Here is a 22272-nt window from a genome sequence, read left to right as displayed (position 1 = left end):
ACCTATTATAAGGCCAGCGTCCTATTTATAGATCACTGAAATTTGTTTTTTCAACTCTTAAAATTTGTTTAAAGTTTCATGTCCAATTCACGAAACACTATATTTTATTGTTTTGACTCGATTACGATGTCTAATGATCTTACAAATAAACCTGTACTTAATCTAGTTTCTCTGGCAGTGTTCTCAATTTCCGATAATTTCTTCAGTACAAATTACTGACAATCATCATTAATTCTAAAGTAAACTACGTCAACAATTAAAGTGACATTGAGGAAATACAGCTATCAGTAGTTGTTTTAGCTCAAAGACATTAGTAAGTACAAATTGTAATCAATAAAAAGATTCTGGAACTGCCAATGAGATGTTACAAGAACAAGAAGCATAAAAATCACACAGTGCCAAGTCTGGATCCTAACTCAAAAAAATTACAAAAAAACCTCAATGCCTATAACTTCTTTAATGGTTTTTTTTATATATTTGTACAAAGTGATACACCTTTAAAAAAAGAGTGTGTGTACTTTGTACGCACGTAAGAAGTTATACTTCTCTTTTTATGATTTCAACGAAACAAATATATTTTAAACATTTTAATTGTATTTTTATTTAAATATTAAACTAATTTTAATACTTAAAATAATATCAAAAATTAAAAATAACGCTATTACGTCATTTTTTATAAACTAAAGCGTCCCCGCAATTGCTTTTTTAACTAATTTATTCTAAGTCCCTTAGAATAAATAAAAAGTTTTTTTAATGAGATATTTGAAATTAAAAATCACACTAAATTTTCTCTTTTTTCCCGCCTGTATCTTATTAAAATAAACATTATAGAAGTTTTCAGCGACTTTCGGCCCTCGGTAATAAAGTAATCTTTCATTTTGCGTTTAAATTTTTCAAAAATATTTATTAGTTTTCTCAGTATTCGAAAAAAAAATGAATACATTTACAACACATTGAAAATTTTGACAGGCAGGCGTCAAAATTTTGCATTTTGCTCCGTTCCCCCTGAATAACCATAACCATAATAATAAAAATGACAACACATTCTTTAACCACAGCCGTCATATTGGATAATTTTTGACATGCCATTGAAATACCCAATCAGAGCAAACGTATAACGTATCTGCGCGTAGCACCAACAATTTTTGATGAATTCGCGCACATTTACATTCACTACCAATCGCACCTAAAGAAGTATAACTTCAAAAATTGAAGCATTTAAAGCACGTTTAATTCGGCTCTGTTCAAGAAAATCGATATAAACCTATTTTTGTCCACATAAAAGTAAAATATTAATGATAATTTCCTACTTAGTTTTATTAATTTTTGCTGCAATATAATAGGTGACCTAGTTTTTTCTAATATGTTAAAAATACGTCAATATATTGAAGGCTTATTTTAATTATAGAGATACTTGTTAAGAAATAAAAAGGTGGTATCCCCTTGTGGGGAAACAAAATATTGTATGGCTAACTATTAACTATAAGCCAAACAAAGGCTAAGAGGGTAAGAATGTCACATAGGGAAAGGAATATTTCCGTTTAATTTGATGATGAAAAGTTTTATCTTAAACATCAGGCGGCCGTAGATTAGAGAAAAAAATAGGACTAAATAAAAAGTAAAAAGGACGCTATACCATATCTTCTCGCTGAGTGACTATTTATAAACAAAAAAAAAGAATGTATGTGTACTTTGTACGCACGTAAGAAGATAATTATACTTCTATTATTTGATTTCTTAAAAATAAATATACTTTAAACAGTTTGTTTTAATTTTTTTCAAACAACAAACTAATTTTGTGCTTACCGCTTTCAAACAAATAATAAAAAGTATAGGATTGCACTGGATTCGAACTCAAGACCTCTCGATCTCTGAGCGAATGCTATACCAAACACGCTACGACGACTGTGCCTGTATCGGTTCAGACGTAGCTAATGACAATTCACGGTAACAAACAGATAAGGTGTGAAGTATAATAAATATACAATAAAATGTTTTAATAATACTCATCTTACTCCTGAGGAAGGCAAAACCAAGGACACAAAAATTATAATAAATATATTTACTAAAAACACTAATATATTCTTTTCACACCTTTTCTTGCACTGATATATTTATACATAACTTGAAAGATTCAGAAACTAAACGCCATACTGTCTGTGTGCGCATGCGCGCAGTATTATGAAATTTTACTCTCAATCGCGTCTAAAGAAGTATAACTTCAAAAAGAATGTGTGTGTACTTTGTACGCACGTAAGAAGTTATACTTCTATTATATGATTTCTTAAAAATAAATATACTTTAAACAGTTTGTTCTAATTTTTTTAAACACCAAACTAATTTTGTGCTTACCGCTTTCAAAAAATTAAAAAAAAAAGTATAGGATTGCTCCGGACTCGAACTCAAGACCTCTCGATCTCTGGCCGAATGCTATACCAAATACGCTACGAGGACTGTGTCTGTATCGGTTCGGACGTACCTAATGACACTTCACGGTAACAAACAGACAAGTATAATAAATATACAATAAAATGTTTTAATAATACTCATCTTACTCCTGAGGAAGACAAATCCAAAGACACAAAAATTATAATAAAGATATTTACTAAAAACACTAATATATTCTTTTCACACCTTGCACTGATATATTTATACATAACTTGAAAGATTCAGAAACTAAACGCCATACTGTCTGTGTGCGCATGCGCGCCTTATTATGAAATTTTACTCTCAATCGCGCCTAAAGAAGTATAACTTCAAAAATTTAGAAACAAACAAAAATTTAACAAAACGTTAAATATCATCCTAAAATGTTTCTAAAAGAAGGACGTGGTTTAGTCAAGGCAAATTGGACTATGTAAATAAACAATAGGGAATTTGCACATTTTTTATTATGTACATAATAATGTTTAGATTTGTTTAAAAATGAGATTTTCAAAATTTCACGCTTAAAAAACTCATAATCACTTAGAAGTACATATTTAAAATCTTCTGTGTATTTAAACCATAAGGTTTACTATGGAAAATAAAAGAAAGCACTGTAAGTGTTGTTTAGTACTTTTTGTAAAAGTACAACTATTAAAAACCCCAATAAAATATTTATTGGATTACCAGCCGATAAAAAACGCCTAAAGTGGTTACTTGCATGCCGAAAAAACATTAAGTTTTATCGTTAAATACTTATTATGAGAATAATAATCAGAATAAAATTAGCAGGTATAATAGGAGTTCATATAGGAATACATAATTATGTGCTTACTTATCTCCTTTAACTCTCCGAACTTCTCCAACGGAAAAATTTTCAGCTTTTTGAAAATATGTGGCCACCTTAAACATATTTACTAAAGGTAAGTTATCAGACTGGCCTTTAGAAAAACCCTCTTCGGTCATTTTAAAAAAATTATCTTGAGTAATAAAAACACTCAACTATTAATTAAAAATTGTCTTAACAAAAACACTTAAATATTAGTTCGAAATTGTTTTAACAAAAACACCCAAATATTAGTCAGAAATAGCAACTATCAAAATATTTATAAAACTTAGTGTCAAATCGAATGCCAAATTGAATGAATTAATGGCGAGGACATCCAATACTACAATGATATGACGTCACGACCAATGAGGGCGCGTTTTGGGCTGGCTGCTATAATTTGAATTTTTAATCGTCTTTAGGGGACAAACGAAAGACAAAAACACTTTTTTTTCTTTGATATAATATGTTTTAAGTTATGTTCTGTTATGATTTATAGCATTTTTTTCGAATTTAACATTTTATGCAAGTCCCCTATTTAATTTTGTTTATTCTCGTTTCAAAATTTTGAGATGCAGTTCAAATATTTATAAAAAGCTCTCTTTCGAATATTTATAAGCCGCAGATTTAAACTTTATACAGAGTGGAACAAAATAATGCTAGTAATAAGACAATGGGAAATATGTAGTGGCTTCGAACCGACAAACATGATGAAGGCAATGGTAAACACGGTAAAGCAGGTAGAGCACTTCTAAAGACTGTTAAAGACCAGAAAATGTCTTATCTGGTACATATAGTGAGGAGAAATCGATATAGAATACAACTCATCTTTAAAGGCAAAATAAAGGGCGTAGAAGTGTAGGAAGAAAACAAGTTTCTTGGTTAAAAAACATTCGTGAATGGTCTCAGATATCAAATGCAGGACAATTATTCCATATTGCAGAAGATCGTTAAACCTTCGCAATGGTGATCACTAATGGGATTATTATGTAAAACAATAGTTTCGTCTATTTAATATCGGTACTAAGGTGTAATAAGGAACTATAGGGTGGCCGGATTAATGTAAAATCCCTTTATATTATTGAATTGTTTTTGTTATACTACACAGAAAAATATCTCCGTTTTTTAACTTCCTCTCTTGAATGAAACACCACAGTGCATTTTCCAGCGCTGTCAAATCTGGACCTTTTGGAGGACAAGGCATTGATATAGGACATTTTGGAGAACCTCGTCCAATCTATCGGCCCGGGAAGATTTCATTCACGCGGTTGAGGACAGTGAGAGCAAAATGGGGTGGAGCGCCATCTTGTTGAAAATAAAGTGTCAGCAGTTCCCTGAGCTCTCTTCAGGGTCGTAACAGAGGCCCCCGCAGCGTGAAACTTGCGGGGGGCCCCAATCGCTTAGGGGCCCCGTCTTGTCATCTGATATTATGTAAAAATCTGTTATTGTTAAATTATTTTACATTGGGCATTTAAAATTAAAAACGTAAATTTCTAAATAGGCGTATTTGCCAAGTGAATAATCTTTTAATATCTAGAAACTTAATCCCTTCCGCCCTACCGAAATTTTATGGTAACGACAATAAACTATAATGCTTTGTACGTGACTATTGAAAGATTTGAGAATAGCAATTTACCGAATTTTAGCACAATATTTCTAAATCTAGAAATGGGGTTTCTCTTTAATCTTTACCTACGGTTAGTATTTCGATACAATTATCCAGAGGCGTAACAGAGGCCTCCGCAGCATGAAGCTTATGTCCCAATATGTCAAGGGCCCCATCTTGTTGTCTAATATATGTAAAAATGTGTTGTTATATTATTTGCATACATACGTTTTTTAAGCAGTGCAGGATTGAAAATTAGACCGTATCTCCATATTTTCCAATTCTGCGGGGGGGGGGGGGATGGTGGTGCGGCGACGGAGGTTGTTACGCCACCTAGTTGAAGAAACTTACAGTAGTGCTAGAATATGATGATAGCCATGATAGGAATAGGAACGTTGTGTTTTTGCGACTAAAATTGAATTGTTTAAGGAATATGTATGAAGGATGCTTAGAATAGCATGGACACAGAAGAAAACGAACACGGAAGCATTGAAAGAAATGGGCAAAGAATACGAAATCATTAACACAACAATAATAAGAAAGTTACAATATCTGGGAAACGAGGAGGACGGAGTATAGGAAAAAGGAGAGTGTCATGGTTGAAACATTTAAGGGGCTGGTTAAAATGTAGTTCCATAGAACTCTTCAAAGCAGCTGTAGATAGATTAAAGATAGTGATGATGATAATTATACACTTAGAGAAGAAGAATATCACAAACTTCAACGTCAAGAAATAATACGGTAAAATCTTTTGTAAGTACCTTACTTTAATCTACCGTATCACTGTACAAAAGACACACCTTTCATAAATTTTAAAAATAACTTTGTTCTACTTTAATTGCATTTCGAAAAGGTGCATAAGTCGTCAGCTAAATAAACGCAGACATTTTGTCGTTCCCGTTCTACCAATTTGACGCTTCGGATGAGTTTTCGTTTTAATTTAAAGTTTATATTAAAATTTTACTTTGCAGATGGCTGGTTTCCTTCAAATAACGTCCGCACACATCGAGGCATGTACATATTTTCATTTTATAAAGACTTGAGGTAGATTTTCAAATACAGTTAGTTATAAGTTGATTTACTGCTTGGTTAATTAAATCACTGAGTTTTCTATGAGGATTAACGAAATCGTATAATGAAATAATTGATATAATTGAGATAGATACAAGATCAAGTGCTCCTTTACGTATTACTTGAGAAATTAACTTAAATAACTCTCATAAAGTATACTTCACTAATTTGCGACTGTTTTCGATTATTGCTAGACACTCGACAGACAATGGTTCATCCTACTATACAGAGTACGAAAGTAAATTGCTCTCGTAATGAACATATAAAACAAGTAATTTCTAAATTGAATTAAAAAAATCGTTTTATAATCTTTTTTTACAGTATTAATAAGAAGATATTTACAATAAATCATTTTGATATAAGACTAAGTTTTCAATCTAATGGCATATAAAACAACATAATGTTACTCTACATCCCCAGACTGAAAACAATGGGAACCTTCTCTGGTTACACCTCCGTGGTTTCTACAATTTGCAAGCCAAAACGGATGCTGAGACTAAGGAAGATGAGAGAAAGGTAAAGTTCCAACGAGAATGGTTCCCTTTGTACTCCAATCAGAGTAAACATGTAAACCAAAAATGAATAACCATTTACAATTTCGTTGCAAAACGAAAATACAGCCGCATCATATTCTAGTCCAATCAGAGAGTGCAGCAAGCACCCCTACCGGTTTTCTAAACTTATTAGTCTCTCATCAGGAGGCACATATGCTGCTCTCTCCGATCCAACCAAAACAATCACCGGCGTGCAGTCACGGATCACAATGAATGAAATGGCATAGATGCCCTAGCGGCAACTGATAGCAAAAGATTAAGTTTTCAATCTAATGGCATATAAAACAACATACCTAATGTTACTCTACACTCTACATCCCACTAGACTGAAAATAATGGGAACCTTCTCTGGTTACACCTCCGAGGCTTCTACAATTTGCAAGCCATAACGGATGCTGAGACTAAGGAAGATGAGGGAATTTTACAATTTATAATTCACGTCCCATCTTGATATAATTTATGTACACTGCTCATTTTACGCGGAAATGTTTGTTTGCCTAGCAGTTTTATCTTTTTTGCTCAATCTAAAACGGGCTCCACACTCTCGGCGAAGTTACTTCGGCAAAGTTGACCGAAGTCCGAAGTACCTCTCTACACAGTCATTCTACTTAGTGAGGAACACATTCAAGCGGTGCGATACCGATAAAGATCCCTTTGACCAGACCGACAGAGAATGGAATTATAACGAAGTGAGGCAAAGTTACACAAGGTGGCCGTCTACACTCTCGTATTTTTGAACCTCGATCGACTTCGGCCAGAGTGAAGTGCGGGCTCCACACTCTCGGCGAAGTTGCTTCGGCAAAGTTGACCGAAGTCCGAAGTGCCTCTCTACACACCCGTTCTACTTCGCGAGGAACACATTCAAGCGGTGCGATACCGACAAAGATCCCTTTGACCAGACTGACAGAGAATGGAAATAGAACGAAGTGAGGGAAAGTTACACAAGGTGGCCGTCTACACTCTCGTACTTGTTGAACCTCGATCGACTTCGGCTAGAGTGAAGTGCGGGCTTCACACTCTCGGCGAAGTTACTTTGCCAAAGTTGACAGAAGTCCGAAGTGCCTCTCTACACACTCGTTCTACTTCGCGAGGAACTCATTTAAGCTGTGCGATACCGACAAAAATCTCTTTGACTCGGACGCGCCAGACCGACAGATTTCGGAAGTAGAACGAAGTTAGGCAAAGTTAGACAAGGTGGCCGTCTACACTCTCGTACTTGTTGAACCTCGATCGACTTCGGAGAGAGGAGAGGGTGTGGACGACGTAGAGACAGTTCCATGTTAACCAGGTTATAAAAAGATTTAGATTTTTGAAACATATCCTTTAAAAATATGCTAGTGTAGTGTTCAAGCCTCACCTTCATTGCTATGATTTGTTTACTATTTGTACTACTGTGATACGTCATATACGTTGTATTTTTAAATTAAATACTTATTGCTACAAAAAGGGGACACTCGGTTTAATAAAATACAGAGCGGACCAAAAGTGTGGAAATGCCTAATTATCTCTTAAATGTATGATTAACCTACCTATTAAGATTAACCTACTCTGCAACATGAAAATTTCTGATGCTAGCAATGTTGCCAGATTTACCATTTTTCTGATATCATTAGTCATTTTTGGTTTTTAAATACAACACCCTGTATATTGCATTAATATTGGAATCCTTATTGTAATACGAGTTTAACCGTATGTAATAGTAATATGGGTATTTTATCTAGTCACGAAAGTGCCAAATAGTTTTGAAGTAATTCAGTATGTAAATATGTATACAATGCTGCGATTTTGACAATAATTCATAAAACTAACCATAGTTTGACGTTTATTGAAAATGTATTGATCAATCTGTTTTACTGAGTCAAAAGGAGGACCGGATCTGTTCAGACACTACAATTAACTGTCCATCTTCAGGTCTTCGGTAAAAGGTTCACTCAAACTTAAAATGATGCTGGTTCAAATAATGAAGTAAAATAGACGCGTACTAGGCGCTCATTTATGCTGTGGTGTTGTCTATAGAGCGTTTCACGTTAAGAAAGGAACGTTGCTTAAATAGGGCAATGTATTTATTATGGACGATAGAAGCGCCCTACTGATTAGAATGAATGGTATATCGGCAGTCGAGTAGCCACCCGTGCCCGAGAGGTTTGGCAACACTGATATCCATAAGCGCAATGTTCTGTTGTTAACGTGGAACAAAGTATAGTGGTTCTCAACTTCATTGGAAATGGAAAAAGTGGGATGTATCTTGAGGACGTGGCTGGGAAGCAAACTTCTTCTTTCTTCTTTTGGCATCATAACTCTGGATGGGTCTTTGCCTGTTTGGCTATGTCCTTCCATTCAGATCTCTCTTGTGCCCTTCTCCTCCATTGTCTTATATTCATGGTTTTCAGGTCGTCTTCCACGTCATCCAACCATCTCGTCCTTGGCCTTCCTTTTTTTCGCCTTCCCACCGGCTTCTTCTGTAATATCTTTTTTGTCGTTTTCGTATCTTCTTGTCGCTGAACATGTCCCAGCCATGACAGTGTTTAACTCTTCACAAATCTTACAATATCATACATTTCATTCAGTTCATTAACCTCGTCGTTTCTCCTGATTTTCCACGTGCGGTCTTTCTCTTGCACCGGGCCATACACTTTTCTCAGTATCTTTCTCTCGAATGTCCTGAGTTGGGCTTCATCTTTTTTCGTCATTACCCAGGTTTCACAACCATAGGTTACAACGAGTCTAATCAAGGTCCTGTATATAGTCATTTTGGTTATTTTATCTAGTAATTTCGATGTCACCAATCTTTTATTAACATAGTACCTATGTACGATTTCCAATGGAAATACGTGTATTTTTTTTTGTTTTAATTCTGGCCTTGGTTTAGAACCTTTACACGTAATTACATATAAAATTATTATTCGTTCATACAAAATTGTCCAGTATACACTTAAAAATAAAGAATATTACAAAATAAAGCTTACAAATAACGTCTACTTACTATGTTAATAAAAAATACAACTATGCTAATTATTATTTTTTTTTCCTTTTTTTTTCACTACGATAGGAACTAAACCCGATTCAACCTCTCGGAGATTAGAACCTCTTAGTGATTTTTAAAAAAAATTTTTTGATAATTTTTTTTTATTATTTTAATTTTTTTTAATGTTTTTTTATATATTTTTTTTTCGAACATACCTAATACAAAACATACATATTTCAAAATAATATAATAAATAACAGGAAATATATCATTCATACATAATACAAAGGGAATACCTATCCATTCAAACGAATAGTTTTGCATTCACACCTTTAATTTATTTTTTTGCAGAAATATCATAATTAGTTTAAAAATTTTTATGTTATCTTCACTTAGTAGTACATTTAAGTTAAGGGAATATTTAAACCTGCTTTCAGCAAAAAAAATACGTGTATTAATTTCGCTAGTTACGGAATTCTTCTGATTGATTTCTCCACACGTTCAATAGTTTAGTTGTCTATTGCTATATTATTTTCATTCTTAGGTGTTCTTTTGATGGTTATGTACCTACTTAGTTTTGTCTCGTTTATTTTAAGCCCTCTTTTTTGTGCTTCAGGATCAATTTCCTTCAACGTTTCCATTAGTTGTGTCTTGCTGCTACTAATAATTGGGAAGCAAACTATTGTGTTTAAAATTTAAGAAAATTAAATTAATTGACGTGAATTGTTTTTTATTGTATAGTTCAGAGTAAGTCTGAATTATATTTCTACAAACCATTTGAAAGGGACTAACACATGCAATCTATTTATCTAACATCGTTTATTGAAAAGTTTTGTGTGCAGATAAAAAGTATTAACGATCTCGTATAACTGACAGTGTACTAATAGTACACAAATTGAAACGACATCGCATGAACTATCCCGATTCGGTTACGCCTATGTTTAGTAAATGTTTGTTATGTTACGTCAACCTATTATGTACAGTGACTTCCTCCAATTAGGCCGACATCAGACATTTACTGCGTGCAATGCCGAACTATTCGAGAGTAAAGTGATAGGACAAATATGCACTTTTCCGCAGTTAGTTCAAAGTGAACCAAAAATAGATCGAAGGCACTATAGAAATGTCAATATTTGTGCCTTTTTGAGTGTCATGTCATTGAAACAAGGTTACTAAGCAATAATAACATATATACCACTATTGAAACCACATTGCTGGATATAAAAATGATACCAACAACGAAATATTTATGCCCTATAAATATACCGACTTTAAGGATGTTTATTTTTGATAAGATTTGCCGACGAAAATAGACCACAGTTAGAGCTATAATCAACACAGCGAAGTGCTTGAATTAAGCCACGAAATAGAAATCCATCGACATGATGTGAAGATAGCCATAAATTGGCTAAAAAATTGGACGCCACCAGGACAAGACGGGATAACTAATGAGCTCCTGAAATATGGAGAAGAAAGTATAACCCTAAGAAAGTATAATCCTAGAGATGACTACTAGATGGAGATATTGAAGAAGAAGTAATGATACACTCTGGAAGAACAAGCATCTAAGACAAGACACAAAAAAATCTATAAAACAGCAATTATTATTATACCTATGATGACATGCTTGGTGGAGACGAGATCCCAAAACTCCAAACCCACATACTCCGAAGAATATCAGGGTAAAGCCTATTGGATAGAGAGAGAGAGAGAGAGAAACGAGAACATAAGAATGTATGTAGCGTAGAAGACATAAATATATAGGTAACAAAACGGAAACATGATTGGAATAAACACATTAGCACAATAGCAGAACATAGGATTCTAAGAACAGCCGAGACAAATCACCAAATAATCGAGGAAGTGTTAGAAGATTACTACAAAGCAACACCAATAACAGAACCCATAAAACTGGAAGCACAACAAAGCCATAACAGTATAGATAATAATCTCTTAAATCTTTACCCAACGTCGAAATTGACATAAAAGAGCATCTAGCATCAAAATTCATAATAAAAACCCATATTTTTTTTATTTAACCTCCCAATTTATTTACAATCTGTAAAACAAGTTACAATGAGTAAATGTTGTGACCACTAGTGTAGGTGACTTGGAGAAAATGATACATTAATCATTTTCTTTACAAATATTTTACATAGATATAAAATTGTTTGTCTCTGGGAAAAACCATATTTGAAAACCGAAATAAAACACCAACCCCCTTTACAAGACAATCTTGCGGTGTGCTCACTACGGAGACCAAAAGATTGTATCCTCGCTCTGACCTTCGCTCCCTGGTATTTATATTCGTGAATTCTCGCTTTTAAAATAATGTATTTATTTTACATAGCGATCGATAATATAGTTTCGATCGCTATGTAAAATAAATACATTATTTTATATGCGAGAATTCACGAATATAAATACCAGGGAGCGAGGGTCTTAGCGAGGATACAATCCTTTGGTCTCCGTAGTGAGCACACCCTAGTATCTCACGTTAGGTACTCTTCCCGTTCGAAAAAGGTAACAATCTCTTGTCGAAAGCATTCAGCATTCCACTTCTTCTCTGGAGTGTTTTGAACCTGCGTATAGTACGAATCAGCAGTAGTAGAACCAGCGTATAGTAATGTGAACTTGTGACGAAAAAAACAAAGAACATGGTAGTCAGTAAGCGCGAAATATTAAATACACAACTTGTGGTTAACCAAGAACCAATCGACAGCGTAAACAGCTACACACAGATTGGCACCAACATAAACAGCTAATGAGATTCCTCTTCTGAAATAAAACAACGCATAGGGAAAGAAAGATCAGCGTTCGTAAAGATGTCATTCCGAACTTCAAAACCTCTATCATTGGTAGTTATACCAAAATCTATATCATCCGATGCTATGTGTTTTATACGTTATTATACGGAGTAGAGGCTTGGATACTTTCTGAAGCTTTTTTAGGATAGCTCGAGGCCTTCGAGATGTGGTGTTAGAGAGGCATCTTAAGAATTTTATGGGTGAATCGGGCGACTAATGTTGAGGTTCTATGTAGAATGGACACTGCGAAATTATTAACAGAGTCAAAGAAGGCAAATTGGAATATCTTGGCCCTGTTACGAGCAATTGAACAGAGAAATGGCTTGTTGCAACTGATTCTTCAGGACAAGGTGTTTGGAAAGAGGAATATCTAGGCTTTAAAACCTGAGAAAGTGGTTCAGCAAATCTACAACCGGATTATTTCTAATACTGCAAGCAAAGTTAGAATAGCCAAGCTGATCGCCAACATCCGGAATGAATAGGCACCGTAAGAGAAAGAAGAACTAGACCTAGTTGAAACTAGGGACTAGGCGATACCCCTTTATCAACAATCTACAAGATTGTTTCTTTTATAGACCTTTCCAGTGATTTTTACTTTCTTTCTTATATTGAACTAAGATTTGTCTTGTTGGTGCTTTTTTGTTTGCATGAATTTATCGCGTATTGATATTTCATCCTTTTAATATTTTACTTAAATTCTTTCTTCTGATATACAACTAAAAAAAACTAAATAAAGTTAATGATGTACAGCTGGTTCCTAAAAAAACTGATACGACTCTTATAAAGATTTGATCATTTTGAGCAGTGTATAATAGGGCTTTTCATCGATTGTCATTTGTTTCGAGCTTCTGTCAGGTATCACATAATATTAATATATCTACCTCATACGTCTTTGGTTTATATCATTGGCAATACCAATAACGTATGACGTAGATATATTAATATTAAATGACACATGACAGAAGCTCGAAACAAATGACTGTGAATGAAAAGCCCTATTGGTACGACATTATATTATGACAGACAAATAATAAAATAAACAAACAAACAGCCATTTTTTGAGGTTGAACAGAATAATTTATCTACAAATTTTAAGATTTAGCAGTGACAGTGACAGTAAGTTAATAATCAAGTATTTATGCTTCAAAATACACTGCTCAATTTTCTACAAAATACGCTTTAAGAGTCGTATCAGTTTTTTTGGAACCAGCTGTACAATACACACGCAGTTATACATTTTATGTAAAACAAAAACAAAACACGATATCTTTAAAAATGGAGGTCATTTAACGTCATGACATAAAATTTTTACAGTTTATCATTATGTAGTTTGAATTTTTCAGAGATAACTTAGCATTTATTATTTATAATTTCTATTACCTAAGTATACAGTTCGACCTTACAAGGTCAGTTTTTTGATATTGTTTTTGTATTTATGTATGCTGGTAAATGAAAGTTGGTAAGATTATTCAGCTTTTGTTAGTTATCCATCGTTGTGCGAAAAATCTGCTAAATATTTAATATTATCGACCTAAAAAATAATATTTTCTTCTAGTGACGGCTCCGCTAATAAAGGTTTGCTATAATTATTAAAAAATGATCTCTATATATTCGGTTTTTGTTTAACCCGACCCAGTCGCGAATGTTTTTTAGAGCCAGGTTATTTGTCTACCAGGACCCCGTTTTCCTTTTATTTTACTTTTTTTATCATTTCCAAGAATATGCCTCAAATATTCTGTCTTTCCAATAGAGTGGATGTATCTTTTTACCATCCGATGTCGGATTTGCAGATTGAGTCAGTGGTTACTCAGAAATTTCCTTCTTTTCAAAAATACTGCTTCTGATTGTTCTATTCTTGAATGAGTTTCTGATTCCAAATTTACATCTTTAGCAATCCAGACTCCTAGTGTTATATTTTGCCCACTTGTTCAATATCTCCATTTTTTATTTGGATACTTGTTATGAGTTCCCCTCTTACTGATAACAATGGGTTTTATTTTCTTTATGTTTATTGTTAAACTAAACTGTTCCCCAGTATCGCAAATTGTGTTTTTAGTAGCGTCTGCAGGTTTTTCTTATTTTCAGCGGTAATGATTATATCGTCCGCATAACGAATATTATTTATAGTTACACTAAACAGTTTTCTTGATTTTTGTTTAATGTTTTTTTTAACTTGCTTTATTCTAGAATCACCTTCATGTGGTATTTCAATTTTTAATTCTTATACTGAAGACTGTTAATCTTAAATATTCCCACCTCAAATTCAGCTGTTTTATTCCTAAGCTATTATTCCGCTTGGTATCATTGCTTTTTCCTTTTTCAATTCTATCAATTATAGATATCCTATTTTGCAATATCTATATGGCTACACAAAGTTCATCCTCAACGGTATACAAGGAATAATGGAATTATATGTATGAGACTGTACGAGCTACGAATGAAATTGAATTGAGAATTGAGAACATGTTTTTACTTTGCATGTTGTACGACAATTCGATTATCTGAATAGTAAGTATAATAGTACATTATATACCGCGGGACTGAAGTAGTACATTTAATCCTGAAGGTAAAGTTTATGGCCCGACCGCAGGGAGGGCCATAATTTACCTGAAGGATTAAATGTACTTCAGTCGCAAGGTATATACGATACTTTTCGTACTTCCGGTATGATTTTATTAATTATTTCAATAATTTCAATCAGTTTTTTCTCTCTTCAACTCATTTAATAAACTGTCTTTAAAATAAGTTACCATAGTAACATTGCGTTGTGACAGTTATAATTTAGAAACATTGTCATTACTAGTGTCATTGTAAAGAAACATTGTTATTGATAATTATTGGTATCATGAGTGAAGAAGGTGTATCTGATATTGATAAAAGAGCAGCCGAAGTAGGTGAAGAATTGTTACCACCGAAATCTAGAAAACTATACGAGCAGCAGTACGATGCTTTTAAAAAGTGGTGCCGCTTAAAAAATGTGAGACAACCTACTGAAAATGCGCTGTTAGTCTACTTCGATGATAAATCAAAAGCGGTTTGTGCCTCAACTCTCTGGGCACATTACTCAATGCTGAAATCGGTTATTAACATTAGAGAAGATATTGATATAAGTAAATTTCCAAAATTATTAGCTTTTTTGAAGAGAAGAAATGAGGGATTTAAGCCAAAGAAGTCAAGAATTCTCACGTCTGAGCAGGTAGATCAGTTCTTACGGGAGGCTCCGGATGATAAATATTTAATGCTTAAGGTAAATTTGGAAATTTGTTTATATTCAGAAATTTTAAGAAATCAATTTTTTTGTAGGTTGCACTTATTTTGGGCGTTGCGGGAGCTTGTCGTGGAAAAGAGTTGGTTGATTTAGAAATCGACGATGTGAGAGATTTGGGCGATTCCTTCCTAATTGCGATTAGAAACACCAAAAATAAAATTGACCGAAATTTTGTGATCAAAAATTCAGAAAACAGTGCCATCAGTTTTGTGGCGATATTTCGGAAATATGTGGCATTGCGAAAGACAGGGACAACTCATTCAAAATTTTTTGTTCAATACATCAACAAAGAATGTACTACGCGAGTAGTAGGAAAAAACATGTTTGGTACAATTCCACGGCAAATAGCAGCTTTCTTGAAATTAGAAAATGCGACGTCTTATACGGGACATTGTTTTAGACGCACATCTGCGTCTTTGTTAGCTGATTCGGGAGCAACAATAGACGTGCTGAAGAGACATGGAGGATGGAAATCCTCCAACGTGGCCGAGGGATATATTGAATCGTCTATTAAAAATAAACAAAAAATTTCAGATAAAATATTTGGTCAAGTCGCCGATTCGTCCACTATAGTTATGCCACAGTCCTCATTCTCGCTTCCTGTTTCCGCAGGATCTTCGAAACAAACACCAGTTCAATATGAAAAGGACCTATCTGTTACTCGTCAGTTACCTGCTGCATTAACCCAGGAAAGACTGGTCAATATGACGAACTGTCACAATATTAATTTGAATATTAACGTTAATTACCATTCTAATTAATTATATTTTTCAATAAAATATCCCTTAAATTCGTTTGTTTGTGATTTAATCGTTCCGGGAGTTTCGTCAATATTTAATCCCGGAGGGATTAAATGTGACACTTTAGTACCTGTCACAAGGGAGTGAAGTTGTCACTTTAGGCCCGGAAGTACGAAAAAACATGAATAGTAGTTTCCAATATTAAAGAATAACAAAGTAGAGAAAGGAAAACAGCCAATTTTATTGATTTGAAAATAAATGTAGGTAATGTGATAGATCTTTTTTGTTCTAGTTTTAGAGTAGGTATGTATGTATTCTTTATTTAATCGATTGGTAAGTAAAACATAGACATTTATGGTTGGAGGAAAAATAGGAAAATAGTATTAAAAAGATTCCATACTCAGTGATAATGTTATTTCAAGCCTTCCATATGCTAAGATAATTGAATACTGCCATTAATGTACACTCTGATTAAAAAATATGTCATATGTCAAAGTTACCTTTGACAGCATAAGAACTCTCACAAATAAGATGTCTTCTTCTTAAGACACCCTGTATTTCTGTGTATTCGTCCACCGTGTATACTCTTGTCAGGTGAGATGTTAGATAGTCAGGATTAAATTATTCTATTTTAGCAGCATTGAGAAGCATTTTAGTCGAGGAAATAAAACTGAAAAAATGGCAAAATCTCGCAATTTTTTCGTCCAACATCGATTTGTACAAAAATTTGGGATTAGGCTCATTTTACCCTCTAGTAGTTCATTTTCTATATTGAGCAGTTGTACGCTTTTGATTTTTTAAGGGTGAAAACTACCCCTAATTGTAAAAAATTATAAAATAACATTTTAAACTTTAATATTGTCAACATTTTGTTCTTATTAGTTACATAATAGTTACATAACTTTAAGATATACTATCATAATATAACACCCCCTTGTTGGAGCTATATATAAAAATTTACTTATCATAAAAGAATAATTTCGGCTTGCATCGATTTACATAAAAATTTGGGATTAGGATCATCCAACCCTGTACTTCATATTCTATATCAGTGATACTCAACCTGCGGCCCGCGGGCCGCATGCGGTCCTCTTGAGTTTTTTATGTGGCCCGAAGGCTAACTTAAGGGCTCTGTAAACCATCAAATTATTTTGATCTTGAGTAAGATAGTTGGTGGTGGCTTTTAGCATTTATTTGCGACATACCAGGAAAACTTGGCGAACTTTACGTCGTTTACAAATTAAAAGGTAAACATAAAATTATTTCGCCGTTAAAGAATAAAGTATTTGCTTTCGAGGACAAGCTAAAGATGTAAGTATATCGAGGAAATTAATATAAAAAATCTGTATAACTTTTCGACATTGGTAAAAAGTCAACAAGATGGAATTGATGTATCTCCAGAAAACTTTGCTACTATTTCTAATTACTTAGTTTTCTTGAGCGATGAATTTCAGGAAAGATTTAATGATTTACAAAAAATTAGGAAATATCTTCTATTAGTGGAAAATCCCCGGCACTTAGAAGTAGCCGCTACTACACAATTTGCGGCATTGGGATTTAATAGCGCAATAATTGATTTTAAAGATGATACAAATCTGGAGGCAATTTTTAAAGAAAAAAGAGACGCAAATCAATATTGAGAATTCTGGAAATTAACACCGAATAACTATAAGTTGCGCTTACTTGCTTTTCACGTTGTTTGCTTCATCATGCCTGTGCGAATCTTCATATTCAAAAATGAAATATGCAAAAAATGTTTAAATTGCTGAATAGAGCATTGAATAACCTTTCAAATGAGCTAGCAGACGAACTTTATTCTTATTTAAAAAAATCATCGATTACGTCATCACACTCAGATGGATGACGTCACTAGTATAACATATATGTCAAAAAATCATAATTTAAAAATAAAAAATCGACTTGTTTCAGGATTTTTCCTTATAGTCGCCAATTTACGAAATAACGAATTTATTCCTTTCATTTGTATCATACTGTATATTACTTCACCTAGATTGCGGCCCGCAAGCTGTGGCACTAGCTACTATGTGGCCCAGGGAAAAAAAAGGTTGAGTATCGCTGTTCTATATCATCTAACCCTGTACTTCATATTCTATATCATGCTTAAGGACGTTGATTATTTTTAGGGGTGTAAACTACCCCTTATTGTCAAAAATTATATAAAAACATCGTATGGGTTTACCCATAATAAAAACTTTATTATGGGTAAAATTAATTTGGTTTTGATTGGTTAAATAATGATTGTTTTATGCTTTAAGATATAATATAATATTTCAACCCTTCAAAACCTTAATATCATTACAATTTTTATAAGTAGATAATTTAATAGATCTATACAGAAAAAAAATAGAATTAAAGAATTACAAAGACATTTATTTACACAAAACACGAATTTACAAATATGTAACAAATACAAATACAAATAGTTTTTTAGTCATCTTCCAGTATACGAAACGGTTCTGTGGTATTATACATACATTGAAAATGATCCATAAGCGGACTATTCGAATTTTTCGAAAAAAAAATTCGTTTTATAAACTTAGCACCTTCATTTTTGGCGATAAAAAGTTTTTTCAAAAATGGTTTTGTTGGATTTTTAGAGCTATAAAACTGTGTAAACTAAGTTCCGTAAGATCCCTTAGTTTTTAATTGGGATGAGTTTAAATGTCTCGAATAAGGGGGCGTTTGCTGGTAAATAGAGGTTTTAAACAGCTACATTTCGCTAACTATTCACTTTAATGAAAATCTGTGTACAAGGGAATTTTATATATTAAAAAAGCTACAATTTAGTAGTCCATCATTTTTTTCGTATCTCCAGCATTTTCAGATTTTGAAGTAAGAGGTGCAACAATACAAAATTGCAAAAAATCAATTTTTCTTTAAACACCTTTTTTTTCTAAATTTTTTCTAAAATTTGGCTTTTTAAATAGGTCAAACTTCTTGGGTGTATTGATAATATAAATATAAAAGGAATTATAGAAAGGTGAAGACCAATTTTTAATTAGGAGGGTAGTTAGGGGGTTGTTTTCAATGATTTTTTCGTAGAGAAAAGCAGGTACCGACCTTTTTTTGATCATAAGTCGCTCAATTTTCATGCTATAAACTTTTTATTATTTTTTTTTGAAAGGACTAATTGTAAACTCGAAAAAATATTATTTAAGTTTTCCTCGAAAAATGCAAAGTTTCCCGTTATTTGGCTTTGAATATTTCAAATTATGCATTTGACGAAAAAAGATAACTTTTAACGTGCCGTATCTCGGTTTGTATTGGTCTTAAAGATATTATAGAAAAAGAACTTGGTTTGTGTTACTAAAAGATACAATTTTAATATCTACAGTTTTTTTATAAAATGCATATTTTTCGAGGTATTCTCAAAAAACCCTCTAAAAGTCGATTTTTTCGTCACAAATCTGTTACTTTCAAGCGCGAATAACTCAAAAAATATTAGTTTTACGAAGAAAATGTAAAAAACATTTTTTCTTATAATTACTTTTTACATTGATTTACATAGTTAAAATGTAATAAAAATTTCCCACCCCCCGAGATGGGGTGGCAACCACCCCAAGGTTTTAGCGTACAGCGGTATGATATAGAAAACGATCCTTGGACTATGCCCTACCTTCTGTGAAAATTTCAAGTAAATCCATGCTGGACGAAAAAATTGCGAGCCAAAATGCTTTATTTCCTCGACTATTTCTGCCCATTGACAAATATTACGCAGCCATCACATATTTTTCTCTGACATTTTTTATGGTGTATTGAATCGTGGAACTTGAACGAAAATATGTGCAGAAAATTGGAAGCATTTGAGAATCCATTTGAGACTGATCAAGTAACAAATGAGGAGAATGAAGAAGAACTTAGAGGTACTGACCACCATCAAATCTCGAAAGTTATAATACTTCGGACACATTATGCGAAATGAATCCAAATATACCCTCTTACAAGCCATCCTGCAAGGAAAAGTATTTGGAAATCGAGGTCCAGGAAAAAGAAGAACATCCTGGTTGAAGAACCTCAGATCCTGGTTCAATACAACATCGGTGCAGCTTTTCTGCGCTGCTGCAGATAAGATAAAGATTGACATCTTTTTACATCCTAGATCTCTCTTACCCCTTATCTTTCGTTGTAGTACTACTTCTTGAATCCTAGAATGGAGACCAAGACCAAGGAGTACAACAATAAGCATAAGAAGACCTTAAATGAGATGGTTAGATAAGAGCAGTGGCAGGCGAACAGTGGATTAGATTCGCGCATTGTAAAGAGAGATGGAAGCAATTGGGCGAGACCTACATTCAGGAGTGGATGGAAAATGGTTGACGAAGAAGAGTTTCTAAAAAGTGTATCGTTCTACTCGAAATAAGTCCCCTAAATATGCAATCTTCTTACTTTTTAATTATGCATAATCAAAAAGGTTCCCCCTTCTAGGCCCCCTCTTCTTAATTTCTCATTTCTGTCTCTGTCCTGGACAGGCATTCTGAAAATCAACCGTCCTAAAAACATGAATTAATTACAGAAATTAAAGGAGTAATAATTTCTTGCTTAATTTGTTTGATGGTTTCTGTCTTATCCATCCTATCTATCCAGTTTATAGGTTTATATCCAGTCCACAAAAATAAACTAGGGTTGGCCACTTCTCAAAACTGCACTTGCGGGGAGTTGGGTACATTAGAGCATGTGAACTTCCAGATGCTGAATGAACAGTTGTACAAGAATCTACAAAGAGTAGGAGTTACTCTCCCCACCAATTAAATTCCATTCTATGTACACGAAATATAAATTTGTATAAAATTGTTTATAACCACTTAAAAAATATGAAAATTGATATTTAAAAAAAAATATAAAAACAATCCAAAAATATATATAAAAAAAAAACAATAAAAAAAAATTTAAAAAACAATAAAAAAACACACAAAAAAATCACAAAAAAAGCAAAAAAAAATCACAAAGAGGGCCTAAACCTGCGAGGGGTTGAATCGGGTTTAGGTCTTGAAAAAATATATTTTAATATCCATTAGTGGTTTAGTATAAGTATTTAGTAATAGTAATAATGTTTAGTATTAGTATGTATTTTTAATGTAATGTATGTAATATATGTATGTATTTATTAAAATATAATGTATATCAGTTAAAATTAGAAAATTGTGTCTATGAAAAAGACAATATAAAAAAATTGAGCTGGCCAATTGGTTCAAACCAAGGTCATACATCTAAACACACACACACACATCCTATATAGTTCTTCAGTCTGATCATTACAATTGGCTATTTTTGTGCATACTTTTGTCCTAATGTGCTTCAATGCATATTGTATTCATTTGCAATTTCTTTTTAGTCATTTTTTATTTCTCCTCTTTTGGTTTTAACAACTATTTGGATTTAATATTTCTATTTTCTGTTATTTTTGCGTTTAATGAATTAATTACATTCCAAAGTAATGAAGGAGACGTTTTATTTCTTTCAATTTGGTTTTGGTTTAATTTCATTTAACAGTGTTAAATAAGTCTTGATCTATTTTTATAATTCGAATATCGTTTTTATCCAATTGAAATCTCCCTTCAATATATTTTCTAGGTTGCATTTTTATCTGTCATCAAGATTATCAAGGTCCGGCTTTTCTATTTTTATTATATCGATTGGTTTTTCGTCCTTACACACGAGTTTTCGTTGCTCGATTCCATTCAAGAGGTTTTTATTGGATTGTTTGTAACATAGAGGGACTAACCCGTGCTGTCTCGTAGTAATGCTTAAAAAATACGACTATTTTAATTTTAAAAAGAAAAATTTACTGTATTACCCCAGTCTAAAATGTATGTAACATAAGTGATACTCCGTGTTTATTTACTCGGTGGCGTTACAACCCAATGTGGGTTTTAGACGACTTGACAACATGCCTCCACCGTTCTCTGTCTTGAGTAACCTCTATCCAACCTCCACGCCCATAGTGTTTAGGTCTCCTGTTATATTATCTCGCCACCGGAGGCATCTAAACA

At 33.2% G+C, this 22272-nt stretch overlaps 1 protein-coding gene across 4 annotated transcripts in view; it reads right to left on the bottom strand.

Annotated features, from left to right (window-relative positions):
- Window positions 1–22272, bottom strand: part of LOC114326699 (protein Tob1) — a 356611-nt gene that overhangs the window by 98387 nt on the left and 235952 nt on the right. The window lies entirely within an intron of this gene.

The sequence above is a fragment of the Diabrotica virgifera genome, chromosome 4 (genome assembly GCF_917563875.1).
Source record: "Diabrotica virgifera virgifera chromosome 4, PGI_DIABVI_V3a".
In the NCBI taxonomy this organism is placed as follows: domain Eukaryota; kingdom Metazoa; phylum Arthropoda; class Insecta; order Coleoptera; family Chrysomelidae; genus Diabrotica; species Diabrotica virgifera.
This window is presented reverse-complemented; position numbering and strand designations above follow the sequence as displayed.